The sequence below is a fragment of the Saccopteryx leptura genome, chromosome 1 (genome assembly GCF_036850995.1).
Source record: "Saccopteryx leptura isolate mSacLep1 chromosome 1, mSacLep1_pri_phased_curated, whole genome shotgun sequence".
NCBI lineage: Eukaryota > Metazoa > Chordata > Mammalia > Chiroptera > Emballonuridae > Saccopteryx > Saccopteryx leptura.
In genome coordinates this window covers 128,123,064-128,130,856 of record NC_089503.1, presented here as the reverse complement: position 1 = coordinate 128,130,856, position 7,793 = coordinate 128,123,064, and the positions used below count along the sequence as shown (strand labels likewise).

General features: G+C 41.3%; 1 pseudogene; it reads left to right on the top strand.

The window, feature by feature from the left end:
* Positions 1 to 7,012: 7,012 nt before the first annotated feature.
* Positions 7,013 to 7,567, top strand: LOC136388129 (prefoldin subunit 4 pseudogene; annotated as a pseudogene).
* Positions 7,568 to 7,793: the final 226 nt, after the last annotated feature.

Genomic DNA, 7,793 nt, shown 5'->3' with positions numbered 1-7,793 from the left:
ACTCATTCAGTGCTTGCAAAGCTACTGACTTATCCGAGTTTCCTAGAATCAAAGGTTTCTAGCTCACTAGCCTTATTCACCTCTGTTCCCCATCTTCTTCTCTCTGCACAAACTCTGCACAAACTGGCTTCTCCTTCAACACTCCGCCATCTTGGCTGCTTCTCTCCTCTCCTCCATGTGGCCTTTCTCTGCTCTTCTTTCTCTGCTTTCTCCTCTAATGCTAATCTCAGAAACCAAGAGTGAGCAAGCTCCCCATCTGCCCCACTTTATAGTGTAGAAATCAAACCTTATTCCAATATACAAACAAGGAAGTCTGTGATACAAAGTCACTTATCTGAGGCATAATGAAATTCTCATGAGAGTGTGCCACCCACATCAAAAAGGGTGTGTTGGGCGGATAAAATATATTATGCTCACTTTGTTAAAAATAGCGCTGCCCACGTGAGGCCGTCGCCCAGGTGATATTAATGTGTGTTGAGAATCCTTGTAGCCTGGGGCTTGGTTTTGGGATTAAGCCTTTCCCACCCTTTTTGATGTGGGGTGGTACAATCCAATCATGCCTCAGAGGAGTGACTTTGTGTTAGGGACTTCCCTACTTTGTGTATTGGATTAGAGGTTGTGAAGCTACAGTATAAAGTGGGGGCAAAACGGGAGTTTGGGCTCTTGGTTCCTGAGATTATCATTAGAAGAGAGAGCAGAAGAGAGCAGAGAAAGGCCACGTGGAGGAGGCCAGGAGAAGCAGCCAAGATGGTGGAGTGCTGAGTGAGAAGCCAGTTTGTGTAGAGTTTGTATTTGGGATAAGGAAGGAGATGGGGAACAGAGGTGAATAAGTCTGGTGAGCTAGAAACCTTTGATTCTAGGAAACTCGGATAAGTCAGTGGCTTTGTGAGCACTGAATGTGAGTGGGTTTTGGAGCCCAGTGTGTATTTTTACTTGCCCGCCGGGTGCAAGCTAGAATTAAAGACTATGGCCCACCAGTTTTTGGCTCCGCTGTTTCTTTACTGACTGTCTGAATCCAATGGGAACCTGCATGGGCTGGGCTGCTCTGATAGTGGGTCTGGCCATGGCTCCTGGCTCTACAGGGTGGGAAAGGCTTAGTCTTAAAACTAAGTCTTAGGCTATAAGAATCATATCTGCTTACAGCCTAACCCCCCACATCCAATGTAAATTATAAGCCAGCAAACATATAGATCATATTTGCAAACTTATTTGACTTAACAATCACTAAGACAGTTTTTGGTCCCAAATTTAAGAGGATAAAGTTACTATTAAATACTTTAAATCTTGAAACTTTTAATTAATACAGATATGATTTATATGTTTTCTTTTTAAATTTTGTTTTCTCTTTTTTTTATTTATTCAGAGGTGAGGCAGAGAGATTCCTGCATGTGCCCTGACCAGGATCCACCCAGCAAGTCCATTAGGGGGGCGATGCTTTGCCCGTCTGGGGCTTTGCTTTATTGCTCAACAACCAAGCTCTTCTTAGCACCTAAGGCAGAGGTCATGGAATCATCCTCAGCGCCCGGGGCCAACTCGCTCTAACTGAGCCATGGCTTTAGGAGAGAAAGAGAGAGAGAGAGAGAAGAGGGGAAGTGTGGAGAAGCAGATCAGCACTTCTGTGTGCCCTGATCAGGAATCAAACCTGGGACATTGTTGGGCAGATAAAATATATTATGCTCACTTTGTTAAAGACGGCGCTGCCCACGTGAAGGCCGTCACCCAGGTGATATTAATGTGTGTTGGGGGCAGGCTGTGGGCAGGCAGAATCCTTGTAGCCTGGGGCTTGGTTTTGGGACTAAGCCTTTCCCACCCTTTTTGATGTGGGGTGGTACAATCCCATCATGCCCCAGATAAGTGACTTTGTATTAGAGACTTTCCTATTTTGTATATTGGATTAAAGGTTTTGATTTCTACACTATAAAATGGAGGCAGAATGGGAGCTTGCTCTCTTGGTTCCTGAGATTAATATTAGAGAGTGAGAAGCCAGTTAGTGCAGAGTCTGTGCAGGGAGAAAGAAGGAGATGGGGAACAGAGGTGAATAAGTCTGGTGAGCTAGAAACCTTTGATTCTAGGAAACTTGGATAAGTCAGTAGCTTTGTGAGCACTGAATGTGAGTGAGTTTTGGAGCCCAGTGTGTGTTTTACTTGCCTGCCGGGTGCAACCTAGGATTAAAGATGATGGCCCATCAGTTTTTGGCTCTGTTGGGCAGATAAAATGTATTATGCTCACTTTGTTAAAGATGACACAAGGAGGCCGTCGTCCAGGTAATATTAATGTGTGTTGGGGGCAGGCAGGATTGTTGGAGCCTGGGGCTTGGTTTTGGGATTAAGCCTTTCCCACCCTTTTTGATGTGGGGTGGTACAATCCAATCATGCCTCGGAAGTGTCTTTGTATTAGAGACCTCCCTATTATGTATATTGGATTAAGGTTTTGGATTTCTACACTATAAAATGGGGGCAAAACGAGAGCTTGCGCTGTTGGTTCCTGAGATTATCAGCAGAGGAGAGAGCAGAGAGGTGAGCGGAAGGAGGCCACGTGGAGGAGGCCAGGAGAAGCAGCCAAGATGGTGGAGTGCTGAGTGAGATGCCAGTTTTTGCAGAGTTTGTATCTGGGATAAGGAAGGAGATGGGGAACTGAGGAGAATAAGGCTGGCGAGCTAGAAACCTTTGATTCCAGGAAACTCGGATAAATCAGTAGCTTTGTGAGCACTAAATGTGACTGGGTTTTGGAGCCCAGTGTGTATTTTTACTTGCCTGCCGGGTGCAAGCTAGGATTAAAGACTATGGCCCACCAGTTTGTGGCTCCGTTGTTTCTTTACCGACTGTCCGAATCCAATGCGAACCTGCATGGGCCGGGCTGCTGTGATAGTGGCCCTGGACTTGGCTACTGGCTTTACAGGCTCCATTGTTTCTTTACTGACTGTCCGAAACCAATGCGAACCTGCATGGGCTTGGCAGCTGTGATGGTGGCCGTGGCTTCTGGCTTTACAGACATCCACATGCCGGCCAACACTCTATCACAAAGCCAACCAGCCAGGGGCTTTTTTTTTTATTTAAAAGTTTAAAGCAAAGCAAGAAACTAGTGCTATGGGGTAAAAATTATAGGTGAAAATAGGAAGTAATATAAGCAGAAAAATCTAAGCAAACAAACGATGCCTGAAATTCACACTGGTTCAGTGGTCCTCCCTACCCCCTGAAGGTGAGTTGTCACTGACCATGACTTCAGGGCAATCAATGCATGGAAAGTCTACCAATAGCCTTCAGCAATTCTACAGTTGAAAAGAGCAAAAGCATCTTTTACCTTAGCTCTTCACACACAGGAGCTTTTATCAAGAGCCCTTGATAATTCCTCATGATGAGTTACTGCTTTGGAGTAAGGATAATCAGCTTTAGATTCAATGTTGTGACTGTTATTAAACATCTTATGTGTGTGTGACATTTGCTTGTCTGGAAGATAGAAACTCACATGAGCTCCCTCATCTTCCTGGAGCTCAAAGACCAATCTGAGCAGATTACCATGTGTCTGAAAGAAACAGAACTACCTGGTAGGAATTATAATTATCCAGTTATCAATAAAGAAGCTGAGGCTGTGAGTGGACATGGAACAGCCCAGGCAATGTGGTTTAGTGGAGGAATCAAGTGCCATTCAGACTCTTCTTTGGCAGAGCTGTTCCCTAGTCCCTGGGCATACTACCAAGCAGATATAGCCTTCCATTATCAATCTTCTTTGGAAATTGGCTGGGTTGGAAAATGGCCTACTTCTAATGGCCACCACATCCCATGACTGATCAATATGGGAGAATAAAAGCATGACTCTCTTTCTTCAACTCAGGACAACTTTAAGGGCCATCCCATCCTTATAGCATTGTATAGGGTCTGCCAAGCACCTTCTAAAGACTGCATCTCAGCTCAGCCTCTCTCTGTGTCCTGCCTTCTCTCTTTCCCTCCCATTGGTGTCAATTCCAAGAACAGTCCCTAATAAATGTTCTATGCATGACTCCATCTCAGAGTCACTTCTAAGAGAATCCAACCTGCAACACACAATCAACAACTGTTTTTTCCCATGCATAATGAAGTTAGGATTCTGTTCCAATACCTTTCTACTTTATTCTATTGTTCTCTGATGACATACACTGCACACATTTGAAGATAGGACCTTTATATTTTGCATGAACCAGAAAAAGGACGTGTTAACGACAGAGCCTGGGCTGGAGAAGAAATTTATACATCCAAGTTTCTCTAGAAAATAGGCAATACATCTTCCAGCTCCCTTCTCTGCTGATGAATATTTGTTACTTGAAGCTGATATAAAATTGTGCTGAATAGACAGCACATGCTGTCAGAAGAAGAATGCTCATTCATTCCACTAACTACCTCATCTGCCTGCTGTTGGAGGAATAAGATAGGCTGCAACAGCTCAGTTACTTGTGGCAGCAAATGACCCCAAGACTTATCCATTAGGAGAAAGTGGCTTCTTGGAGCTGACAGCACATTATTTTTTTAAAGGAGCTAGAATATGTCTCTGAAGTCATTTACATTTAAAGAAGCACCACTTATTCTGTGCTTGTTCATTGGCGTGACTTCAGGGCACAAAACATTGGTTTCAAAGATACAAAACCTTCATCCAGTACAGTACTTACCAAACGGGACTGATGATTAGTGATTCACTATAATATTATTTCCCCAAAAGCTGTGGCAGGTCTTTCTTTTACTTCACAGGAGCTGATTAGTTCTCAATAGACCAGAGGTCTCCCAACCAGTAAATTGAAAGTATGGGGACAATCTCTGACCCTCCTGTGCTTTCTGGGGACAGAATCTCTCCCTCCTGGCAGCAATGAGCACTGTAATCTCCCCTTAGCCTAGTTTTCACAGTAACAAGTTGGAGGAGACAGACAAATGCCCACTCAATCAGAATGACCTAGAAGACACAGCTCTGTCAAGGGATTATAAAACCATCTCTCAAGTAGACAACTTTGTCCAATTCTTTGCCTCCCAGATAACATAATAATTTTTATAATGTTGTCAACATAAAAATGTAAGGGAGAAAATTCTTTCAGTGTTGAATTTTCTTTAAAAATAATTATATGGACTAATTATACAAATTCCAGTAAGGAATGCAATTGTTTCATGCCTTAATTTTTCTCTACTTTGCGTGTGTAGATTGATACTGGTGCTAATTACATCCAGGTGTTCTAAACACTGCAGCCCGGTCCTGCATTATGGACAAGAAAAGAACAAATAGGAATTTATCAAAACGGCAGTGTTGTTTGGGGGAAAATTGATTTGAACATTTTCTATTGTGATTGGCTTACACAATGCTGTGTTGAGTCCTGAGTGTTCTTTAATGTTTCTAGCTGAACAATGTCTTCTTTTCTCAGTGTAATCTTGAGATTTCCAAAAATTAGGTTGTAATTCTGCAGCTCTTTGATAAAGAATATACTTGAATTAGAAAAAATAAAACAAGAACTGGCACAGAAAATCAACAAAACTGGTGCTTTTTGTCCACAGAGCTAATAGAGTAGTTTATTTTGAAGATTTAAATTCTTGACTTCATAAGTGAAAGGTTAGCCAAGTCTTCAGGGTACTTGCTTTGGGTTGAATTGTGTTCCTCAAAAAGGTATATTCAAGTCCCAACCACTGTACTTGTGAAAGTGATCTTTTTTTGGAAATAGGGTCTTTTAGATAAAATCAAATTAAAATGAGGTCATCGGAGTGGCTCAAACAAGTGTAACTGGTATCCTTAAAAAAGGGAGAAAAGAAACAGAGACACAAGAAGGCCATGTGCCATGTTTGGAAGGAAGCAGAGATTAGAGTGATGTGGCTACAAGCCAGAGTATGCCAAGGATGTCCAGCCACACCAGGGGCTTGGAGAGAGACAAGGGACGGGTTCTTCCCTAGAGCCTTCAGATTTGGCTTTGACGTTGGACTTCTCACTTTCAAAACTGAGCAAGAATAAATTCCTGTTGTATAAGCCACCCAGTGTGTGGTACTGTGTTAGGGAAGCCCTAAAAAATTAATACAGCACCTGTCCCTAGTTTCATTGTCAAAACTTCTCAGAGAAAAAAAGATCAGGTTTTTGGTAAAATTTAAATAACTGTCCTAGCTTGATCCAGATAACAATGCATCCCATTTATTGACTACATTGTGTCAGGAATTGTGTGAATGCATTCCCTGCACTGTTTCATGTAATCCATATGAATCACAGGGACCATCATTACTGTCACTTGTGAGCCAGGGGAGGAAAGATGAGGTCCAGAAACATGATCTGGTTCATGATCATTGTACTAGTCAATGGTAACATCTTGACCTATATGGAGGCCATACAACCATATAAGTATTATGCTTTGGGTAAAAAGGGGTTAACTTTTAGAATTCTGAAAGATTATAAAAGAATTATAAGATAGGAGTATAAATCAAACTTTCCTGGGTCCAGATTGAATGGGCTACCTACCACGTGTAAGGGCATACATACAACGAGTCTGGATGCAGTGAGCGTCATGTAATTACTGGTTATTGGTGTCATTTGTGTTACTTTATTTTCATTATAGTTGTTTTCTTATTGCTTCTCAGTGCCCTTGAAATTACACTTAAGTGGCCACCCAAAGGCTTTGCTTTAATCCAAAGCCCACCCCTCTGTTTCTGCCTCTTGGATGGTATCAGCACAATGCTCTGTGGTTAGGCTTTTACAAGCAAAGATACAATTAAGGAAAGTAATAGATTTTTCCTTGTTGAACAACATGACTAATTTCAATGGGATTTATTTGCCATTGAACAAATCACTGAAAAACAATAACTGATAAACCTAACTAAAAGCTTATTTTGTTTAAAAATAAAGTCAACCGTGCTTAATATACTTGCATATCAAATGAAGTCATAATCACTTTTTGTTGAGACTATTGATGGTGACTGACACCAGATATAACCAGCAAAGTTAGACCTCCATCCTTGAATTCGGCTGAGAAAGACTTCAGAGCCAAGAACTCTAATTAAAAAAAGAAAATTTGAGTCCTAAGATGGTGGCCACCATGAAGAAAGTGGTAGCAGTAGACGTCAATGTTACTTGGGTTTTGTTAAATTTTATTAATTTTTAGATAGAAGAGAGAGACAGAAGGAGGTAGGAACAGGAAGCATCAATTCCTATATATGCCTTGACTGGGCAAGCCTGGGGTTTCAAACCGGTGACCTCAGCATTTCAGGTCAATGTTTTATCCACTGAGTCACCACAGGTCAGGCTTACTTTTGAAGATCAACAAAAGATAAACAAATTTGCATGGGGCACAAATAGAATCACAGAACTGAAGGAAGAAATAGACCTAAAAAAGAAACAACTCCAAAATTTATAAGATGCTTGGGAGGATATCATGCTTGCAGATGATGACTGCTGAATGATATCTTATCAAACTGGTGATGTTTTCATTAGCCATTCTCAAGAAGAAACACCAGAAATGGAAGAAGCAAAGAGAAATTTCAAAGAAGAAATTGATGCCTTAGAATCCAGAGTGGAGTCAATTCAGCAGGTGCTAGCACTTTTGAAAGTTTAGTTATATGCAAAATTTGGAAGTGAGTAAGCCTTGAATCTCATGAAAACTAAACATTTTATTAAAATAGTTTTGATAGGGGAACCTCAAATTTAGAAATTTGGTTTTAGTATTTAGTAGCTTTTCAGTTGTAATGAATAGGAGATATGTAAGGGTTAAGAAATAGTTGATCTGCTTGCTAGTCTCTCTTAATGACTTCCTGGCCTATACTTTGGAAAGTAGTAAAAAGTTTACCTTCATAGAAATGTCAGGAAAA